Genomic DNA, 25,776 nt, shown 5'->3' with positions numbered 1-25,776 from the left:
TCAATCACAGGATCAATAACCTGTGACTGAATATTCTGAGTTGGTTGAAATTGTTCCAACACAATGTACAACACTATGTATTCGTAACCAGAATACTCATGGTTACGAAACATGTATTTTGTCTCCATGTCATTTTGAATCAATGACTTATAAAACTTGACAGAGTTGTTTTCTGAAAAGAAAAAAAAAAGGTTGTTGATAAAAAATTTGGGACACGGGTTGTCTTAGTTTTGACTCAATCTTTTTCTTCAGATAAGAGAAGTCAGCTCCTCTATTTAGACAAAAACGAGTGCATTCGGTGTTTCTAAATAGGAAGCCAGACATATCACATTCATAAGTCTCACCATTGACGTGAGCTTTGATTTTGTATTGTGATGAAGATGCCATGTTTTGTGAAGGTTTTGTGAAGATATTGTGATGGTTTTGTGAAGATATTGTGAAGGTTTTATGAAGGTTTTGTGATGATATTGTGAAGGTTTTGTGAAGATTGCTGTGAAGATATTGTGAATACCTTTGTGAAAATGTGTGTGAATATTTATACTGCAAGATTCCGACACATCTTTGCATGCATGTCTTCAACCAAGCCTTCCCCAAGAGCAACGCATGCAAAACTTGGACACGTGTAAAGCATGCAAGAATCTTGCAGGCTAGGTGGAGCTGCATGCATGTAATAATTTTGACACGTCTACTGCCTATCCATCAAATGTATTCTCCACATAGTCTGAACTTAGTCTCAGCTTTAGCTTTGCTTGCACCAAAAACTTAAACTTTGCATAACTTCCAATACTGAATATCACACTTCCAATACTAAACTACCTCTTTTTCCATTATGTGTTTAAACAACCTGATTAATTATTTTAAATAATATTCCCACGCATGCCTGATTATTTTAAACAACCTCTTTTATTCAATCTTATTTAAGCTTAATTATTTATTTTAAACAACCTGATTATTTATTTTAAATAATATTCCCACGCATGCCTTCCACGTGTCACACCTTTGCATCATCAGATTCCACCAAGTCTTCCCCAAGACAAGACAAGTCCAACCTAGTCTGCACCAATGCATGCCAACACTACCACCTAGCCTGCACCTATTCTGCAAGATTCCCACGCATGCCTTCCACTTGTCACACCTTTGCATCATCAGATTCCACCAAGTCTTCCCCAAGACAAGACAAGTCCAACCTAGTCTGCACCAATGCATGCCAACACTACCACCTAGCCTGCACCTATTCTGCAAGATTCCCACGCATGCCTTCCACGTGTCACACCTTTGCATCATCAGATTCCACCAAGTCTTCCCCAAGACAAGACAAGTCCAACCTAGTCTGCACCAATGCATGCCAACACTACCACCTAGCCTGCACCTATTCTGCAAGATTCCCACGCATGCCTTCCACGTGTCACACCTTTGCATCATCAGATTCCACCAAGTCTTCCCCAAGACAAGACAAGTCCAACCTAGTCTGCACCAATGCATGCCAACACTACCACCTAGCCTGCACCTATTCTGCAAGATTCCCACGCATGCCTTCCACGTGTCACACCTGTAAGACCCCAATTTTTGCCCTAAGATCCCTCATGGCCCATAACATCTCATATCATGGCCTCAAGGATCATTGCATACCCTAGCTTCCCTTCTAGTGGGTGGGTTATCTTGTGAGTGTGGTTCTTGATCACCAAGCATGTATTGCATTGTATGTCATTGCTTTTCATATGTTTACTAACCAAAAGTACAAAAATATTGTCATCTAACCATGTTGCTTGCAGATGAAGCAAACTAGGTCAAACCAGTTGAAATCAGCCATTGGGCAATGGATGGTGACCATTCTTGAAGAATTTGGGCACCATGATCATTCATAAAGAGTTAATATAAGTTGTGATATCATTTGGAATCAAGATCTCATGTGAAAGAGGCTTGGAATTCATCAGAACATGGCCCAGTCAACCAAAACCCTAGCAAAGTCAACTGTGGTCAACTGTGCATTTAATCAGAAATTGGAAGGTGTGAGATGGTTGGAAAGACCTCATTCATGTCCATATGAGCCTCACTTGGCATTTCAAAGATCATCATTGAAGAATTTGAAGTCAAACAAAAAGTTTCCCAAAATGGAAATGACCTGTAATTCTCACCTGCCAAAAATGGAAAGTTTTTCTCCCCAAAATTACATGTCCAAGAATGCTTCAAATCAAATTTTGCCCAACATGAAAGTTGAAGATATTGCTCTCACCATTCCAAAAAGTCCAAGAACACTCATTTCTCATGTGTGGTTGGCAAGATATGGTCCAATCATTTTCAGAAAATGCCTAAATTCAAAGTGGCATAACTTTCACATGGAATGGCCAAATTGGATGGTTCTTCTTTGAGCAAACCACATTTGATGTGTACTATCCAAATCCATCATCACATTTTATCAAAAACTTTCACATAAAAAGGTCATTTTTCAAGTGGACCATTTAAATTTTAGTGGAAAAAAAGTCCAAATTTCAAAATACAAGGGATTTTCACATGGGACCAATTCCAATAGCTTCCAAATGCATTTTATGGTTTGCTCAAAGTTAAAAATTACTGTTACATTGGTTCAAGGTGCATAAGGGCAAAAAGGCCAATTTCCATAAACAAGTTCATTCACTAATCATCCAATTTTGCTTAATCATGATTAAAGGGTGGATTAACATGAGGTATAAAAGGTTAATTCTAACAGAATTGAGGGAGATATAATCACTTTTTCAGATCAAATCCAAAGAGTTCACAAAATTCTCTCACTTTTTCTCCATTTTTCACATTCACTTTTTCACCAATTCCTCAAGAATTTTCGATCCTTTGTGCCAGTTCTTTGTTGAATCTTCCTTTGCAGGTGATGGTGGATTACTGTTTGTGGCAATAGGAGCAAGAATTGAGAAAAAACTCCAACTGTTACAAGCTAGCACGTCAATGGCAGCTGGAAGAATCTTCATGATCGTGCACTCTTGAGCTGTGCTGAACCTTCCAATCACCTTCCTGACTGTTGTAGGCCATCTGTTTCACTGAATTGGAGCAAGAATCGCGCGGATTTCACACTGCATCACCAAGAAGGTTGGAAATCAAACTCTTTAATTCATGCAATTGCCATGTGGATTCGATAGATCTTTGAACATAAAGTGTATTGATGTTTGAACCATACAATTTCATCCACTAATCACCAAGATATTTGGAATCAAAGTTTGTGTGACAAAACTATTCTTGATTAGATCTTTGTGTATGTTAACTTCTGGACAAATCCATGACCATATTTGTGATCCTGAGTGAAAGACGGAGAGAACGGTATAAGATTCGTTCGATTTGGTTGAAAATTGTTCATAATGAAATCTGGAGATGAAGAACACGTTGATGTTCTTGAAGTTTTCTGGAAAATTCGTGTTTTGATCTTCAGTTCCCTGGCCGCGCATTTGAATCTTGTTTCCCTCCGGAATGGACCAATAGCGTGCTGACATGCAGTTTAATGAAACTGCGTCGTTTTGGCTATGGCGCAAGTAATTACAAGTTTGACATGCTGAATTAATTTAATTTCATTTTAACTTAAATAATTATTTCATTATTTCACAAAGCTTCTAAAAATCATATTTAAATCATCCCTAATCCAAATTGAGTGAGGATTTTTTTGATGATCTCCAAATTTTGTCTAGTTTTTTTTAGGCATAGTAATTCAAGTTGTGCCTGGTGATTTTTTGAATTTGTCTAGTGGTCTTGATCATGTGTGCATTATATGTATGTTTTGCCATTTCTTTCACAAAATAATGATGCATTATCCAAAATGAATGAAATTTCACATGCTTGTTCTTGACTCTCTCCTGGTGATTTTGGTATATAGTTTGCTATTTTTGAGTCCCTGGTTAGAGAGATATGATTTAATCTCCATGAGTGTGACAATATGTGTCACACTATGCTATGCTGTGTTCATGATTTAATTTTCCATGCTTACACTAGGCCTATGGCTCTGATTTTTTGCATGAGATGCCTTGCATATGTCTAGTTTCACCATGAATTTTTGTAGGAATTGTTGATTCATTTCCTATTTGATTGACATTTTTGATTTCTGTTTAGCATTTTTAGGGTTTTGCTTGAGTAGCAAACTTCCATAGCTTGTAAAATGCTCATTTCTTACCATATGAATGTGAAATTTGGTGGAGTGTTTCTTAACATGTTTAGCTTCACATTGACTTTGGTCCCATGCATTTCTCATTTTTGTTTTCACTGTTTTACAATTGATTGAAGTTGACACTTGTTTTGTGACCTAGTTTAGGTTGATTTTTGCATGCCATGACATGTTGAATTTAATTTCTCTACTTCCACTTGTCCGAATGCCATGAAATTTGACATGTAGCTCATTGAATATGTTCTGTTTAGAATAGAATTTTTGTGGAATTTATTGAGCTGTTTTGATATTTGTTTGATTGAAATCATTCTGTTTACTCATGGGTGGTTCATAATTGCTTACTATGAGTTAAATTGTGCATGAAATGAAATTAGTGCATAGTTTGGATATGAGACCAATTGGACTCTCTTCTTAATTGAATTATCTTGGTTTTGATCATGTTTCACTTGCTGTTTTAAGATTCTTCCCTCCTTTGGACCCTAGGCTTGTCCTAGTGGTCTTGTTACTCATGTTTGAGTTTGACTTTGACTTTTCAGGTTAAGAAGCAAAGTGCTTTAAAGGAATTATTGCAAGTTGATTGTTTCATTTGATCATTGTGAACTAACTTGTTTGTTTTGTAGGGTGCTTGATTCACTTGAGCTTTGTGTTATGCACATATTGTATTGTTTGATTGTACATTGGTTGTTGGTTCACTATGTTGTTGTTTTGCTTATGTTGGGATGCTGATTATATTTGATTGATTTCAGGTACCCTTAGTTGCTCAGTTCTCTTGAGAATTTGCATTTCTTTGCTTGTATAGCATTTGCATTGAGGTAGACTCTCTTGTCTCCATGTAGTCTGGAAGACCTGGCTTGTTACTTAGCCAGGCAACTGTCTGAAGTCCTCCTTAAGAGGCAATGATTGTGATTGTTTAATTTTGTCCCCAAGCAGGTGAAGTCCTTTTAATAAGGCAATTGGTAGAACCCAAGAGATATGTAGCTTATCTCCTACTATTCTGTGAGTCTCTCACCTTGCTCACACTACTTGTGTTGATGCATAGTGAGTAAAAGCCCAAGATCTATCGAGTCTAATTCGTGGAGAGAGTTCCCCCTTTCTGAACTCCCACACCTTCTGATATTCAATGCTCTCCCTGACCAGGGATAAGAGTGATGAGGCACACCCCTCATATCCTTTCATCTGCTTCACCTTAGCCCCTCAATGGCAAGGTTAAGAGCAATATTAACCCTATTCCAGTTGGCTTTAATGCCTCACCCCTTGTTTGAGCCTGATGCTTGCATATAGTGTGTGCTCTTTGATTATGTGGTTTGATTGCTTGATCCATTTATACATGATTACTTGAGTTTGCCATTGTGCATTTATCATCATTGATTGCCATTGTGCATTTATCATCTTTGATTGCCATTAGTGCATGATCATTTCATTTGTCCTTGTGACATTGATGTTTTCCCATTGAGGACAATTGTAAGTCCATGTTGATTGGCTTTTGTTCCTATGATTTGGAAGGGATAGAGTGTAAGACCAATTCATTGGTCACTCATATCCTCTTTGCTCTTTGATCGAGCTTGTTGTTGTATGTGAGGATTCATTGTAAGCCCATGTAATTTGGCATTTGTTTTTCCTATGATCATATGTGGAGGTTAACCTAAGTCCAGATAGATTGGCAGTTGACATCCATGTTTTGTTTTTGTTTTGCTTTGAGGAGATCAGAGTAAGACCATTTATTGGCATCTGACATCCTTATTTTGTTTTGCTTTGTGAGATTGGAGTAAGACCATTTATTGGCATCCAGTATCATTGTTTTATTTTGGGAGATTGGTGTAAATCCATTTATTGGTATCCGGTATCCGATTTTGTGTGAGATTGGTGCAAGACCATTGAGGGCATCCGGTATCACCTCGCTTTTATTTTACTAACTTGCTTTGTTGCCTCATTCCAAAGGACACACTTGAATCATCTTCTATATGATTTCAAGAGGTGAACCTCTAGGAAGTTTTACACTCCATCATCCATACCCTTTTGTTTCGAAAATCCCTTTTCACATTGTTGACTTTTCAAACTTGTATATACATGTTGTGCAAACACTCTCACCTCTTTCAAATTAGAAACTTGGACCCTAAGTCCTTGACTTTTCAAACTTCACTTTTGTTAATACTCCTTTGAATCAATCTTAATCATACCTTGACCACACTTTGTGAATAATCATAACCAATTAATTTCACCCATTCAATTGTTTTGTGGCTTTGTCCATCGTTAATATGTTTTCATACATTAGCCGTAGGTTTCAATTACCATAGTGGTTGATGTAAATCTTACTTTATCCTTAGTGAGTCGATTGTAAGACTTCCGTACTGAAAACAGGGCTAACCCCTTTAGTACGTCGAAGCTGTCCTCACATGGTGAATTGTTGAATTCAGGTTGAGTTTTCTCCCATTGGTAATGAAAAGCCTTAGCGCTCTTGTTTTAAAATTGAATCCACTAACTTTTGGAAGCTTTTAGCCGAACTACGGCGTTTTGATCCTTACCTTTGATGGAAGGTACGTAGGCAACGGGTTCATCCGTTTGAACACAAAAATAATAAAAATTGTACATTCTTTTCTCATCTTCCCAATCATGTTTGCACAATATGTCAAAAACAAATAAACATTTTTCTTATACAACAAGTGTGAAAAGGGTTCCCTAGGAGTACCTAGGACGTGATGGGTGCCTAACACCTTCCCATTGCGTAATTTACCCCTTACCCCGATCTCTGATCTTTTCATTGGTTTTCTACGTGTAAAACTTCTTAGGCTTTTGTTCGCTTTTTATCCAGTCCTTTGGATAAATAAAAGTGCGGTGGCGACTCTATTTACTTGTATACTTTGCTTATGATTTAATCAATAGATCATATAGCGACGAATACACCGCTACAACACCTTTGCATATTCAGTCTACTTGAAAACGAGTATAAATAGAGGGTCATTCTTACAAGTTTTCATCAACCACTAACACTTTTATTCAGAGAACTCCGGCGAACCTTCTCGTCCACCAAGCTTCGTTCTACATTGCAGTCATGTCTCTTCTTACCATGGGCCAAGAACACAGAGGCACTAGGGCAAACATTGCCTCATTCTAAGTTTTTCTTGAACATTGCCTCTTTCGTATGTTTGTAATTTGTTTTTTAAAAGTCCAATCTAATGATTGTTTATATTGTTTGTTTTTAAAGGATCCCAAGAAATTTCGTCAACGTTCACACCCTATGCCTTATCCAGACCCATGGTGCGTACCTTACATAGAGCGTGCGGGTTTCGGTCATGTTATGCATGTCGTAAATGCCACAATTCATGTCAAATTCATTTTGGCTCTGTGTGAACGTTGGAGACCTGAGACACACACTTTTCACCTACCAACTGGTGAATGTACCGTCACATTAGAGGACGTGTACATGCTTTTGGGTCTTAGAATAGATGGTAAGCCTATGACTGGAAATGTTCAACAGCCTAACCAAATATGTGTTCAAATGTTGGGGGTAGATCTGGTCGAGGGTGAGGGATCTGCAAAAGCAAGGGGTCAGGGTATTAAATTATCTAGCCTACAATTGTACCACGACTCCATAACTTTGACTGAGGAATCCTCCGAACAAGAAAAGTCATAAAAAACCGGGTTTACATTATGCTATTGTTTGGGAACTTGCTATTTCCCGAAGGGACGGGAAATAGCATAAACTTTATGTACTTGAGTTTGCTCGGGGACATTGATAGAATAAGCACATATAGTTGGGGTTCTGCTGTATTAGCATTCCTATATAGCTCTTTGTGTAAAAATGCACAAAATGAGCACTGTACATTTTCTGGATGTGCTTTTTTGCTCCAAGCATTGGGGTGGTGGAGATTGCCGAGGCTAGCCCCAGAAAATCCTAACGACTACTCCTTCCCATACGCAACTAGGTAAATTTATGATGTTATTTCATTTTGTATATTTATTCTATAAATATTTGTAAATAATATTATTTATCTTTTTTTGTTTAGGTTCATTACAACCGGACTGGATTACAGTCTTACCCCCAAAAATAAAATTATATTTTATCGTCAACTCTTGGATCGTCTCCGAGCACAAGATGTATTACCACTAAATCACTCGGCTTCTAACTGATTTATTAATATCAAGCATTCTCGATAAATAACATATTTGCTTTTTTCTTTGCAGTTTATTTGGAGGCCATATTTGGGGATTGGAACATCAACCCAACCCCGAAGATGCAGCTGTTTGGACAGCAAAAACGGCCATAATGCGGTTCACCACTGTGGAGATGCACCAAAGTGACCGTGTCAAGCTGCAATTCGGAATGCATCAAGAAATCCCAGGCCCCCCAATGTCTATGGAACCTTGGCATCTAAAAAAAGTCAGCCACCAGTGGTATGCCCAAAATTGGAAGGAATTTGCTAAGGAGTTTCGTAAAATGTGGAAAGACCGTGCCCACTATGTTCTACAATTTTCGGTGGCGCCCAACGAAATGAAGCCGACAAGGGAATATGTGGATTGGTATAGAGCAAATACAAATCCAGAAATGATTGTGTCTGACCCGTTCTATTTGGACGATCCCCGGATGCAACAGCCATATTTCCAACAACAACAACCACCACAATATTCCCAACAACAACAACCACCACCTTATTACCAACAACAACCACCACCACCATTTTACCAACAACAACCACCACCACCTTATTACCAACAACAACCACCACCACCATATTACCAACAACAACAACCACAACACATGTCCACCCCCAACCAAATCAACAATACATACCACAAACTCAACCCCAATACCATGAAGACTACCAACACCAAACTCAACATTCCATCACCATCAACAGTCCCAACACCTACCACAATATCAATCCCCACCCTTCCACCAATCCCAACACTTCCATCACGACAATGTCCCGAGCTCTTCCAGTCCTCCACCTAGCCCGACACGGGTATACAAGAGGACTACCAACAAGACTACTACACACCACAACAAACATTGTTCTTTGGCCAACCCGATTCAACCCTAAACTACCAAAGACCACATTTCGAGGGCGCACCCAGCAGTAGTCAGTTTGTCCCACCGAGACAAAGCTTTGAGGGCGCAGAGGGGACTCGTCTTTCCTACAACACTAAAGGGACTTCTACCCAACCACAACGGCAAACGGCAAGGGGACGCATTAGAACTAGGGGTGGTAATAGGGAAGCACCACCACCACGTGAACCGTCTAGGCGAGTAATTAGACCTCCCCCGTGCGGATCGTACCAGGGACCGCATCATAGTGATAAATCCCAAATTAATAATGCATTTAATCATATCTTTGTAATATTGTCTTGTTATTATTTAAATAAAAATATTTTATATTTATTATCTTTATATCTTTAGCTTTATCTTTAAAGATATTGGCTATACATCGGGGTATATATATATATATATATATATATATAGATATAGAATATAGAATATATATATATATATATATATATATTAGATATATATATATATATATATATATATATATATATATATAGAATATTATATATATCTATTATATATATATATATTATATATAGCTATATATATAGATATATATATATAGATATAGCTATCTATATGATATATATATATATATATATTAGATATATATATATATATAGCTATATATATATATATATATATATATATAGATATATATATATATATAGATATATATATATATATATATATATATAGCTATATTAGATATATCTATAGATATCTATATCTATATATATATATTTATCTATATATATATATATATATAATATAGTATCTTATATATATATTATTATATACATGTTTACATGTGTATAAATATTTACACGTATATAAATTAATTTTTTTCCAAAAATTTACAAATAATATTAATTACTTATAAATAATTAATATTATATATACATATATATATATTATATATCAATTAATATATATTATCTTATATCTTATATATATATATATATATATCTATATATATAATATTATATATCTCTGTAAATAATTTATTATATCTATGTGTTTATATAAATTAATATTATTTATAAAAATATAAATTTATAAATTAAAAAAAATTAAAAAAAAAATAAAATAAAACATATTAAAAAAAAAAAAAAAAAAAGGGAATGGGTGTAGGCGCCACTCCTAGTGGCGACTTGCCCTACCCATTAAGGGTAGGCGCCAACTAGGGTGGCGCCTAGGTTAATATTAGGGCCAAAAATGACCATTTGTGTAATTTTTTTGAAAAATGGTGTATTTTTGAATTTTTTTTTAAATTTCTGGATATTTAAAAAAAAATCGAATTTTATTATGAAAGATTGTATAAACCGAACCAAATTAAATATATTATTTTGTATTTAGTATTGATTCATATTCGTTTTCTTCTATAAATCAATTTTAATAAGAAAATGAATGAAAGAGAATGAAAAATAAAAATTATTATTATTAAATATTGTCATTGAATACTATATAACTGTAAATAGGTGTCTGGATTCTCATAAACATATGTTGTTCATAAAAAAAAGTTTGCAATATAAAAACACTCCATCATATTTACCCTTCAAATTAACCCCAACAAATTATAGATTTTCTTATAAGAAAAGACCATGAGTATAAACTGCATGGACTTCGATTTTCTCCCGCTGACTTTACCCATATGTGGAATCCTAACTATTGAAATATATATTAAAATATAAAAAGAGAAAATGATTAAATTTTAAGGAAAAAGACTACACCAGACAAAATCCGGTAGATAATCCATTATTCCAAAGTGTATAGGGTTTCTAGAATATATTCTTTTTGGTTGAGTGCTGAGAAGATTGATTATATTAATGCTGGTTAGCTCCAGGTTGTGGACAGGGAAAGCCCACATGTATCCTTTCATTAATAAGAAAAAAATACGATAAGCATACCGTTGCCAACTTCTCTTTTGCTTTTCGATTATAGGTATGTAAAGAAATGGATCAAAACTATGTGCTAGCATCTTCTAAATTGATGCTTCATATAAGTCTATCAATACCACTTTCGGTTACCTAAAATACAGTTGCAAATAAAGCTCTAAATTGATCCCGGACACTAATATGACAAACGAATTGAAAAAGTTAAATAAATATTGATAAAGTTAAATAAAATAATGGTAATATCTTATCTTTTTAATATTATCGATATTAGAATGTCTGAGATATGTTGTATCCTGATGATAATCGTATAAAAATTTGTGTTTCATAGTATTTGATAGTTATTTTTTATAATATTAAAGACTAGATTGTAACCCGTGCGATACATGGTTATAAATTAATTTTAATTTATTTTATGTGGAGTTTTAATTATTTTAAATTGTTTTTATAATTATAGTCAATACATTTATATTATAATATTTTTCTATAAATTTCTTTTGACAAATACACAATGATATGAATTAATCACAAATAAAAGAAATATATATGCTTCTAAGTTGAAAATAACATAAAAATTGATTTTATATATTTAAATAAGTATTAAAGATATCATTAACAAATTATATGAAAATTTAGTGATATAAAAATTATGGAGATAAATTAGTTTTAATTTATTCTAGGCTGGGTTTTAATTATTTTATGATTAATTTTTGTTTTTTAAATAACTATTAAAGATATCATCAATGGTTTATACGAAAGTTTTAATGATATGAAAATATGATATCAGCTCGATATATAACTATAAATTAGTTTTAATTTATTCTATGTTGAGTTTTAATTATTTTATAATTAAGTTATATTTTTTATTTGTTAATTTTTGAAAATTTTAAAATAATTTTTTTTTATTTTATAAAATTACATTAAAAAAATATTATGAGATTATATGATATTTTTAATAATTTGTTTCAATAGATACCATAGTTGGTGAAATTCACATCAATAGAATTACATTAAAAAATAATGTAGTAAAATATAAATATAATTTATAAAAATATAATAATATTTTTAAAAATTTATAAAAATAGCACATTTTCGACTTTGTCAAGGTTCAAATCCTTGATCTTTTGATAGAGGATAAATATGCATTTCACCTTTTTTTAAAGTGAAGAGGAATTTTAAAATGTATCACGTAGAAGTTTAAATGATATGGCACAATATAATTGAAGTAACATCAATTTTGAGAGTCTGTTTTAATATATATATATATATATATATATATATAGATATATATATATATATATATATATATATATATATATATATATATATATATATATATATTATATATCAAGATCAAATGAGACTAAGATATCAAATTTAGGAATATGACATATCAAATAACTCTTATCGCATGACAAAATTTATCGTTGGATTGAAAGGTATTATCATATAAATCATCTCTATAAAATTTAACATCAATCGGAAATCATTTGATATGTTAAAAAGAAGGATCAAAATTAATAGTTTTGTTAAAGTTTTGTAAGACCTTAATTTTTATGCATCTCGTTGACATATCAAATCATTTTCAATTGATGTTTAATTTTATATAATGATCTATATGGTAATAACATTTAATCCAACGGTGTGTATATATATATTATATATATATATATATATATATATATATATATATATATATTATATATATATATATATTTTAGAGTCTAATCCTAACATAAGATAACTACATCATCAAACGAGGGAATCCAATAACAACTAAATTTGTCATAAGAAATAACTAATAAAATAAAGTTATAAAGTCGAACTCTATTCAGTATGGTTCATAATAAGACAAATAAGAATACTATATGTTAAAATTTCAAACGGGTCTTAGATTCACCTAGTTGTTGCGGGTAGGTGACCATGGAATGTGGGGCAATAGTCCATGTGGCACCGTTCTGGGGTATTATTATAAAATGAATCGTAGTCTTATATATATTGTTTCTAACACCGTAGTCCTTATAATTAGACAGAAATCAAGGGAACTATAGTTGTTCTAAGTCGTAGAGGTAGACACAATTGACCGAACCGCGTCATCAAAGATAGTTCATGTTCATTGTCTTTTATTTTTATTTCTCTTTAATCTTTTATATTAGTTGCTTCTCTAACAATTGGTATCTGATGACGAATAACCCTGATTCAAAATTCAAGATGGCAAGGTTCGAAGGGACGTGTAATTTCAACTTATAGCAAATGAGAGATATGGATCTATTGGCTCAACATAGTTTAAATAAGGTGTCGTGTGAGATGAAACTAATCGACATGGAGGATACCAATTGAACCAGAAGCACTAAAGACTTGCATCAGATGAAAGGCACGGTCAAGGATATCTCAGTCTTAGGTAGGGGCGTTGGCCAAGTCCTCAAAGCATAGGGAAGTTGCCTATTCTAAGCCCAAAAGTTCAGATCAAGTCCAACAGGTCAACCAAGATATTTTTGAGGGTTTTTGTTGTTATTAGGTATTTTAAGGTCCTAAGACCACAAAGAAGATCACAAGCACACAATATATACAATCATAAGATATGGCTCAAATGAGCAAAGTGAAAACGACTAAAACATAAACAAGTTACATGAAATGCAAATGGCAATGAATGATAAAGGTACTGAAATTTAAATTGCATTAAGAAAATGACTTGAAAGTAAAGAAAAATTAATAAAAAGTTAGTCAAAGGTTAGTGAAGAGTTTTGATTGTTTAAGTCATTCTTTGGAGAACATTCAACCATTCATTCACAAGTATGCATACATGAACCAAGACATCATCCATGAGAAAGGCTCCAACTTGGATAAATCAACAAGTATGTCACTAGCTCTCATGAAAGGAAAAAAGGTCATGTTTTCACACAATGCCATGAAGAATGGGATACTTACAATCTCACTTACAAGAATGTTATGCCTTTTTAGATAAATTTAGCTATATGTTAAGTAATCGTAATTAGACTTATGTAGAAGTCACAACTATCTGAGGTCGGGCAATAAAAATATAGGTGTTAATGCATGTTAGAGATTTGGTGCAAAAAACCAAACTCCTAAAACATACCACACACTAAAAACAATGGGAGAGACCTATCTCAGTCAGGCTCATGTTGATTCATCTGACACAAGGTCATTGATGAATCAACTAGCATTAGACATGAAGAGAATTCATTAGTCAATGATGGATTGGGGAAGAATAGGGATGAAGATGGAGAGGGAAGGGGAAATAGAAACCCAAATTGATCATATGAGGAATTTCATCTGATCAATACTATCCATTCATTTTGGGGGATGAAATGTATATTTCATCAACCCCCTAAATCCAATAGTATTGGTCAAACAAATGTCAAATCAACCATGACCAAGGTCAAACAGAAAGTCAAATATCACAAGGTTAAATAAATGGCTCAACAAAAATTTTAAACATTTAATCAATTTTAAAATGAATTAAAATACATTTTTAAATGAATAAAACCTCAAATCCCTTCAAATCACCAAGTAAATGGCCAAGGGATTTATCCTAGGTCAAACAAGGTAAAATCCCTCCATTATGGAAAACTTCTTGCATAGCCTTGACATTGGCGTTGAATGGCCCTTGCTGAAATCCCAAACCGGCCCTGTTGTTATTCTTAATAACTTCCATAACGCGACCCCATTTGTCGGTGCTACCAGCCTAAACAACCTCTTTGGCATCCTTTAGAGAAGACATGGGTACCCTAGTCTTCTGAATTCCATCAGCAATGGCCAAAGCTTGGAATGGTGTTCCAACTTCTTCTTCAGCATCCACATAGGTGAAGGGTGACAAATGACTCACTAACAGTGCTTTCTCCCCACCAACAACGACAAGATTGTTGTTCTTAAAAAATTTCAACTTCTGGTGTAAAGTAAATGTCACAGTGCTAACTTCATGGATCTACGGCCTTCCCAACAAACAGCTGTAGGCCGGGTGAATATCCATTACTTGAAAAGTAATTTGAAAATCACTCTGACCTATTTTAACCGGAAGGTCCACTTCTCTAATGACAGTTTTTCAGGAACCGTCAAACGCTTTAACCACTACGCCACTATATCTCATCAGGGCGCCTTGATAAGAAAGTATTTCTAGAGTTAATTTGGGCATCACATTTAACGACAAACCAGTGTCAACCAACACATTGTACTGAGCGTCCTCCTTGCAGTTCATTGAAATGTGAAGTGCCAAGTTGTGATTTCTCCCTTCCTCGGGAAGTTCTTCGTCACAAAAGCTCAGGTTGTTACAAGAAGTAATGTTGCCAACAATATGGTCAAACTGATCCACAGTAACATCGTGCTCCATGTAATCTTGTTCCAACACTCTCTGCAAAGCCTCTCTATGTTCCTCAGAATTCATCAATAATGACAACACATAAATTTTTGACAGTGTTTGGAGCAACTGCTCCACAATGTTTAATTATCTTCTTTTAATTAAGAATAATACCTCATCATCATCATTAGCCTTCAACTTGTTGGATTCACCAGACTGACAAGTTGGAGCACTAACCGAATCAACTGTAGGAACTTCTACCTTCTTACCCGCTGAAACATCTTCACGACTTTAGGATATATCGGGTTGAACACACTACCACTACGGGTCACCTTCACTACATCCACAATACTCACCACTGAATTTGCAGTGGGAAGAGGAACCTCTTTCCCATTCTCAATCATGGTGGCATTATACTTATATGGCACAACTTTATCGGATGAATAGGGGACAGGTCTCGTTGACCGTATAACCAACGGAGATACTGATCTATTTTCAATTTTGTTACTGTTATCAAATTGAATAACTACCCGCTCATGGGTCTTGAACACCGGTACGATGACGTTCACATCATTTCCCATATACCTGGACTATTGAACTTGAATAAAATTTTCATCCATCAGCTTTTGAATATCCCTCTTACCAATTACACATCCATGAGGGTTAACGCTACAAATAACACAACCATCATGTCATGTTCATAATCGCTTACTAAGCACAAGTCTATGTGAATCTCCACCAAGGACCTTCGAATACGACGGATATCAAAGACCCTGGAATTCCCAGGAAAGTCGCCTACCATGTTCACGGAAGTGTTGCCATGAGCAGGAAACGAGTTTTCTTTAACATTTGGCGCTCTGTCCTAAAAGTACACCATACCGCTTTTGACCAGCTTCTGAACCTCGTACTTCAAGGGATAAAAACTTTCAATATCATGACCAGGATCTCCTTGGTGAAAAGCACAGTTCAAGTCAGGTTTGAACCCTCATGGCAACGGTTCAGGAATTTGTGGAGGATTCCTTGGTTGGATAAGATTCTTGACTACCAAGAAAGGGTACAGTTCTGCATATGTCATAGGAATAGAGTCAAAAGAGACCTTCTTCCTCCTAAAGTTCTGATGATGATTGTTGTTGTTGTAGTTGGTATATTGTTGTGGTTATTGTTGATGTTGTTGAATAGGAATTAATTGATGTATTGAATTATTGTTAAAGAAAGGAATTACTGATGATACTTGATGTTTATGTTGACGGAACTGAGAATTCTTCCTCACATGAGGCCTCCTCTACCTCTCTACTGATACTGCATTAGTTTCTCCTTCCTTCTTTTTGAAGAAGCTACCACCGTACTTCTTGCTCGTCAATGCTTCATAATAAAATTAACTCAGCATCTTCAAGAATATCTTGGTCATTTCCTTTTCCTTCATAGGTAGACTAATTTGAGCAACCAACTCCCTCCATCTTTGAGCATATTCTTTGAATGTCTCCTTGTCCTTTTGAGACATTGATCTCAACTGATCCCGATTCAGTGCCATATCAACATTGTAGTTGTATTATTTGACAAAGGCCTTGCCCAAGTCATTAAAAGTACGGACACTAGCACTGTCCAAGCCCATGTACCATCTAAGTGCAGCACCAGTCAGACTATCTTAGAAGTAGTGAATAAGCAGCTATTTGTTGTCGATCTGATTAGACACCTTTCTAGCATACATGACAATATGACTCAGAGGGAAAGTATTCCCTTTATATTTTTCAAATCCTGGGACCTTGAACTTCACCAGAATCTTGACATTAGGCATAAAACACAGCTCAGAAGCACTCTTACCGAATAAATCTTTTCCTCTTAGTGTGTTCAATTCCTTGCGCAGCTCAAGAAACTGATCCTTTATCTCATCCATTTTTTCATAAAAATTTGTACCTTCATACGACTTAGAATGGTAAATGGTATCCTCGACACGAGGTAGAGTATGCACAATAGGAGTATGCACAAACAGGATCGGGCTAGATGTCGACATAGAAGCAAACGTCAAAGCATGCCCTTCAAGTGCAAAGTTTGTTGGCATTCCCCACGGGAATCCAGCAGGCATGGTAGGAACAGATTGGCTAGCAACCACAGGCATAAATGCTGAAGAAATCTCTGAAATGACATTCCTCTGAGGATGAGGAGTTGCAGGAGGCGGAGATGGTTAGTTTTAAGTAGCAATCACAAACTCCATCAAGGCAGTGAGTCTGGAAATTTCATTCTTAAGCTCTTTGTTCTCTTGTTCAAGATGATCCATTCTTCTTAGACGATTAGCTCGGGTGTTATAGTGATGAGTCATCTTGGCTGATACACAGAAGAAGAACTAATAAGACATCTGGAGGTAGAGACCTGTTATGCAAATGATCCATGAAATGCAATGTTTTTTATTGTTTTTTATTGTTTTTTAATTCCAAGGAACATATGAAGTCTTACTTGCAAATATTTTCATTAGTAATAACAATTAACAATACCAATTCAATTGACCATAAAATCTCTTTTTATTTATAAAATTGGAAGGATTACACTGAGTATAACTTCAAAAACCAAAATATAAATACAAGAGAAAAAGGAAACTATCATCCTAAAGATCTCTAGCAACTTCATCAGATGATCTGGCCAAGGGAGTGTACTTCCTTCGGATGCGTCGAATCTCTGTCCCAAAGGACGTCTTCATCTGAGCCTTCTCGAGGACAAGTCGGTCAACAATCTTCTTCCAAGCACCGGAAGGTTTAGGCATACTAGAAGAAAATAAATCCTCTGGCTCTCTCTGTCTCTTTGCTGCACGCTCCTCAAGAATCTCAATAAGTGCATCATTGTCTTTCGACTCAAGTTGCAACTCCTCATGCTTTTGGTTTAAAGCATGGAACCGCTCTTCCCACAAGTCTCTCTCTTGATTCATATTGGCAAGTGCATCTTCCAACTCCTTTATATCTTGGTTAGGGAGATTTGATGGCTCATCCACAACCACAAACATAGGTCTCTCACAAGTGTACAATATCTTGAGCTCCAAAGCTCTCTTCTTCACCCAAATAGTGTAAGCTTCCAAAGCTACATAGTTGCATGAGCCAAGCTCGAATCTTCCTTTCCTATGCACATTGTGCCAAACACGCACCATTCTACTCTTCAAAATTTGGGGATATTTACCCTTATGATAGAATCAACCCTCTAACTGAACGTTATTAGGCTTATCTCTCAAGGGGAACCCAAGCTGACGACGGGCCAGAGCAGGGTTGTAGTTGATTCCTCTTTGCGTACCAATGAGAGGCACGTTAGAGAAATCACCACAAATGTCAATAATATCCAAGCTACCCAATGCAGAATCATACCAAACAATATCAGCATTAGTGAGAGACATAAGTCTCTAGGACCACCGTAGACATTGTCGGCTCTCCAAGAAAGCATGCGTCTGAGGCAAGTGCGAAATAAAATCACTTGTACAGAAGAGGAACACAAGACACAATAGTCCCACCACCTTTATAATTCCTCAAATGCAAAGAGAAATACATGTCACCTAACAGAGTCAGAATAAGATTCCCAATCAAGAAGATTCTAATGGCATTAACATCAATAAAACCGTCAATATTAGGGAACAAAGCTAGACCATAAATGATCAATACAAAGATAGATTCAAAAGAATCTATGCTACTAGCTTGAGCAAAAACAGTAGCTCTACCAATGATAAAATCATAAGTCAATCCTAAAATCCCTCATTTTTTCACCAAATGAGCATCTATCTCAGATTTCTTCAAATGAAGAGCTTCGGCTATGACGTGAGATCTCGGGATCTCTTCCAATCCATTGACAGGTACCTTGCTGGGTACGGGTATACCCAAGAGATGGGCATACTCCTCCAACATGGGCATAAGCTGATAGTCAGGAAAAGTGAAGCACCGATAAAGAGGGTCATAGAACTGCACCAAAACACTCAGAAGTCCTTCAACCACATCAGTAGAACATACTGACAAGAGCTTCCCATGACATTGCTTGAAGTCCAAGGGATATAATACAAAGGATGACAACTTCCTTAACTCTTTAAAATCAGGACATCTGAAACTGTACTTCTTAGTGTTCCTTCGTCCATAATCCATGGTCTGAAAATATTTGCAAACAAGACCTTAGTTTCCTTGAAATTTATTTTCTGTGACGAATGTTATGATGCGCATGTATGCATGAATGCAACAATTACACACAAGGGATCACACACAAGGCAAACACAAATAAAGGTCAAGGGATGGATCAATTCATCATCAAGATCAATCATCCATTTTGGTGGATTATGGTTTTCACCTTATCAACACCCAAGTTCCATTGATATTGATGAGACTGATCAGATCAACTGAGAATCGAAGGGTTTGTTGTAAGCCATGAGCATGGAGTCGGGTTAAGAACCATCCCAAAGGAGTGTATTAAGGATAAAAACCTGTAGATTATGTTCTAAAAAAAGTTCACAGAGTCGTGATCCCATCTATCGTATACTATAGGTTAGGACGAGTGACTCATCAACCCATAGTATTTTCAAGAGAAACTCGTCTGAGTGTAGTATCGCGTAACAAATGTTATCAAGTCTACACTTGAACAGTCTCTGCACTACATCCTAAATAGGCCAAGTTGGGTTAAATGTTCCACGGTTCTCACCTTCTTGGACCCCCAAATTAGAGAAAGTAATGCATATCCACGACTTACTCGTGTGACATCAGTAACTCCAAAGAGGTCTCCACTGAGTGGGGGATCTCATGTCAACTTTTTCAGGACTACTCTTTTAAATTCAACATGACTATACCACCCTCATATCTTAGATTGCACTCAAGTTCGAGTTAAAACTTATCTTATCACACAGTAATCACCAAGCACTACAGATAGAGTATCACACAATAATATATACAAACAAACATCAAATGTACAAATATATATACACACAAAAAAGAAGGCTAAACCCACTGAGGACTACTCTGCAATAGAGTCGCCAGTTATGGATAAACTTGATATCAATAAAACCAGAGTCGCCACCGCGCTTTTATTGTTTCCAAAGGAAAAGGGAAAAAGTACGAACAAAACCCAAAGATAAGAAGTTTTCAAATCAAAACTAATAAAATGTCAGAGATTACATGTAAGGGGGATTGGTTACACAGAGGGAAGGTGTTAGCACCCAAAGTGTCCTAGGTACTCCTTGGGAACCCTTTTTGGTGTGCAAATGCTTTGGTCAAAATGATGTTTGATATAAAATATAGAGTGGGGGGATGAGAAAAGAATTTATTAATTATATTTTTTGTATTTGACAAGACCTTTGGTCTTATGCCTACGTATCAACATAAAAATGAGGGATCAAAACCTCGTAGTTTGTGGTACAAATTTCAAAGAAGTTGGTGAATTGATTTTAATCAAAAGTTTAAAAGAAAAGGCACAAAAGGCCAAAGACTTAAATAAGGTTGCTAGTTATTTTTGTCTTTTTTTGAAATTAAAGTCAATATGGTTAAGTTCACTCACAAGTTTGATTAAGAAAAAGGTTTTTAAAATTCATTGGCATAAGGTCAAAGTTTCTAATCATTAAAACATGTCTAAGTTGAAGAACACAAACAAAGAAATTTTTAAAAAGAATGGGAGATTTTGAAATTAAAGAAGTGAGAGGAGATGAAGGGACTATCCTAGACAAAAGTTAAAAGTTAAGAGTTAAACAGATCTGACCAATGGGATGCAATCCACAAAACAAGAATATCAGATAGAAACCCATTTTACTTTGGACTTTTTAGCAAGCAACAAGCATAAGCAATATACAAGACAACCATATGAAGACCAAGGCATCAAATAAAGATAGCCACCATATCCAAGAATCCACTCCAATAGCTAGCAGTCTTCAATATCTTCCAGTGTATCAGATGAAAACATTCCTTGTGGTAAACTCAGAATAATCATGAGACATAAACAATAATAACAACATAAAAATCAAGCCTAGAAACAAAGTGACAGATGAACCAGAAGCACTCAAGGCTTGCATCAGATGAAAGGCACAGTCAAGGATATCTCAGTCTCAGATAGGGGCATTGGCCAAGTCCTCAAAGCAAAGTGAAGTTGCTTATTCTAAGTCTAAAATTTCAGATCAAGTCCAACAGTCCAACCAAGATATTTTTTAGGGTTTTTGTTGTTATTAGGTATTTTAAGGTCCTCAGACCATAAACAAAATCACAAGCACACAATATATACAATCATAAGATATTGCACAAATGAGCAACGTGATAAGGACTAAAACGTAAACAAGTTGCATGAAATGTAAATGAAAATGAATAATAAAGGTACTGAAATTTAAATTGCATTAACTAAATGACTTGAAAGTAAAGCAAAATTAATAAGTTAGTCAAGGTTAGTAAAGAGTTTTGATTGTTTAAGTCATTCTTTGGAGAACACTCAACCATTCATTCACAAGTATGAATACATGAACCAAGACATCATCCATGAGAAGGGCTCCAACTTGGATAAATCAATAAGTATTCCACTATCTCTCATGAAAGGAAAAAAGGTCAAGTTTTCACACAATTCCATGAAGAATAGGAGACTTACAATATCACTTACAAGAATGCTATGCCTTTTTGGACAACTTTAGCTCTATGTTAAGCAATCGTAATTGGACTTATGTAGAAGTCACAACTATCTGAGTCGGGCAATAAAAATATAGGTGTTAATGCATGTTAGAGATTTGGTGCAAAGAACCAAACTCCTAAAACATACCACACACTAAAAATAATGGATGCGACCTATCTCAATCAAGCTCATGTTGATTCATCTGACACAAGGTCATTGATGAATCAACTAGCATTAGACATGAAGAGAATTCATTAGTCAATGATGGATTGGGGAAGAATAAGGATGAATATGGAGAGGGAAGGGGAAATAGAAACTCAAAATAATCATAGGAAGAATTTCATCTTATCAATACTATCCATTCATTTTGGGGGATGGAATGTATATTTCATCAACCCCCTAAATCCAATAGTATTGGTCAAATAAAGTTCAAATCAACCATGACCAAGACCAAACAGAAAGTCAAACATCACAAGGTCAAATAAATGGATCAAATTTTTTTTAAACAATTAATCAATTTTAAAATGAACTAAAATACATTTTTAAATGAACAAAACCTCAAATCCCTTCAAATCACCAAATAAATGCCCAAGGGATTTATCCTAGGTCAAACAAGGTCAAAGGACCTTAGACAAAAAATTTCACAACTTTCGGAAAGTCAGAAGTATTTTAAAATATTTAAAAACAAGTCAAAAATCATTTAGTTCACGAAAAATATCAAAGTTAATAAAAAAATGATTTTAATTCAAAATATGGAAGAGGAAAATATTTAAAGATTTTTGGTGAAAGTCCTATATTTTTTGGATAAAAAATGAAATTTCTATGAATTAAATATAATAGGAGCAATTAAAAGAAAATCATAAATTAAAATAAAAAGCAAAAAAACATGAGCCATCAGATCTCCCTCATTAACTGAGGTGGCTGATCTGATGGCCACACACTTAAGGTCCATCATGTGCTAAGTCAAATGCGTGGGAACTATGGTAATGCAAACTAAAGGCTGAGATTAGATCATTGGACCAAGATGAGATGGATGAGAGGAAACCAACTCACCACCGGAGCTAGGGCTCTGGTCATCTTCTCTGGTGGACCTCACCGGACTGGTCCACCACCAACCTCCACAAGAATGGAAAATGACGACACTAATTTAAAGGAAAAATGTTCAGGAGTTCAAATATGACCTCAATTTCTCCCAATTCCAACTATATTAACAGATACATGGATTTGAAATTTGAGGTGCATGATCTGAGTTGCTTCGATTTGGCCTCAAAGCAACTCAATCTTGTTGTCTACATTGCTAGGTCTTCAGACAACCAATGACCAAGCAAAATAGTTGAGAATTGAGGGAGAATTGAAGAAGAGAAAATCCAGAAAATTCACCTTTGGTTTGCTTCGATTGAGCTTGATCTTGCTTCCAATTTGCTTTGGCACGCCTCTAACAACTTGCAGAAAGTGAAATGGATGATTAAGAAGCTTGGATTCTTGGAGTTTCAATTCCAAAACAGAATGAGAATTGAAACTCGATTTCAAATGACATCTTCAAGTTTATCCTTTAATGGAGGTTAGGGAAGAACCAATGCAAAGCTTGGGCAAGAGGGATCCCCATTCTGATCAGCAAGGGCATGTATTTATAGTCTACACATAGCTTTCCACACCTTTCCTCAAAATGTCATAAATAGAAACTTTTGGTCGCATGCTTGCATGGACGTGTGATAGGCCCATTAAATGATGCCAAAAGGTCCAACATTATGTGTTAATCAACCTGAAATGATAACATATTGTAATACCCCAATTTTGACCCTAAGATCCCTCATGTTATTCTCATCATATGCATTAGCATTGGGATCACATCTTGCATCCTCCTTACCCCTCATTCATTGGGTTTGCATTGGGAGAGATCACCAAGCATCATGTGATTGTATCATACTTTGTATTTTATCATTTTTACTAACCAAAATACCAAAAGTATGTCTTTGTATGCACTAACTCTTTTGTAGGTAGAGTATGTGGTCACATTTGATTCATCAAACTCACATCTAGGGTTTAAGACCCTCATTGCAAGGACCTCAATCAAGAAGTGGTTTACTATGGCTATAAGCATCATATATGAACCTGTCATACCCCAAAATTTGCCCATTAATATTTCAAGACATTTTGCAAGGCATTCCGACTCATATATAACACTGATCTTGAAGAAACAAAGGCCCAGCTCACGGATGGCCCAATCCAGAAAATGGCCCAAACTGGCCTGTTCGCTACGCGCTCGCCTAGCGAAGCTGACAGACCACAAAAATTTCGGGCTTCATTCTGAGCCCATTAGGTCACCATTATCACTATAAATACCAGCACTTCAGTAATAAAAAAATAAAAAAATAAAAATAAAAAAAAAGGAAAAAAAAAAAAAAGAAATTTTTTTTTAATTAATTAATTAATTAATTAATTAATTAAATAATTAAAATAAATAAATAAAATATAACAAATTATTTTGGACTTGGGTCTCCCTCATTCCAAGCCCATTACCCACGAAATCAGTCTATAAATACTGAAGTTTCAGTAGAGGAAAGGACTTGGAGTTACACTGGGAGATTCACTGAAAAAAAAAGAGGAGGAGAACAGAGAAGAACGAATAGAAGTTTTGGCATAGGAACCCTGCCTACCCGGAGAATTCAGAGTAAAGAAACCCTGAAGGCAGCCCATCTGCACCGAAGCCATCGCCGTCCAATTCCCGCTGCCTAACTTATTCCGATACTACAAGTGGTCAATCCCTTCAACCTTGAATTGGCAAACAGGTTTGCGTATCTCTATTGTTTATACTTTCAATTGGCCATATCTACATATATAATGCATCATGATAAAATGTTGATATATAATTTGCTTTCGTATGGGAATTTAAATATGCCTGAATACCCGGAATGTTTGACCATGTTATTCCTGTGATAAAATGCCATAAAATTCAAAGTTCCTAACATGGGGCTGTTTTCAAATTCAAAATCCGTGGCCGCTCGCTAGCACCTCGCTAGGCGAGCCTAGGGCGAGTATTCGCCTGGCCTTCGCTAGGCGAGGCAGAGGCGAACGAGACAGTAGCTGACTTTTCTATTCTGTTTTTTTTTTTATGTTTTATCATAGCCATGCATTATTCATCCTATCCTATTTATTGTTGTGATATTTCTCCGGTGTAATCTTCGATTGCACCCTGATTTGGTGTTCTGACATGTTTCTTTTTTTTTAGTTTCGTAAAGGTTCACATATCCCAGGAAAAGGTTATTGGCTAGGTATTCCACTTTATTTGTGGGATACCCTTGTGGAGTTTCACCCTAAATTAATTTTTAATGTATTAATTTCTAATGTATTAATTTTTTAATATATTATTTTTAATAATTTTAATGTGGAGTTTCATCCTAATTATATAATTAATTGTAAAACTTTGCCTTTGAATAAGTGATCTTGGACCTCTCTTTGTTGCCTTACGATTACGATATTACGGTCATGTCCCGCGAACGTGGGGATACCCTTAGCAAAGACCCTTCGGTTAAATCATCATAAAATAAATTATAGTCCCTCGGATGTTGCCTTCGAATATACAACTTTGTCCCTCGATGACTCTCCGATGTTGCCTACGGTTAAAAGATGATAGTCCCTTCGAATGCTAAGATATCCTCGTAACTGTTGCCTTCAATGACCTATCGATGACCCTACGATGACCCTTAAACATCCAAAGGATAAAACTACTTATTTCTCAATAATAAGGACAGTTTTACCCTCATAAGGATAGGAAATGCTCATAAAGACCTTG

The sequence above is a fragment of the Lathyrus oleraceus genome, chromosome 5 (genome assembly GCF_024323335.1).
Source record: "Lathyrus oleraceus cultivar Zhongwan6 chromosome 5, CAAS_Psat_ZW6_1.0, whole genome shotgun sequence".
NCBI lineage: Eukaryota > Viridiplantae > Streptophyta > Magnoliopsida > Fabales > Fabaceae > Lathyrus > Lathyrus oleraceus.
This window is presented reverse-complemented; position numbering follows the sequence as displayed.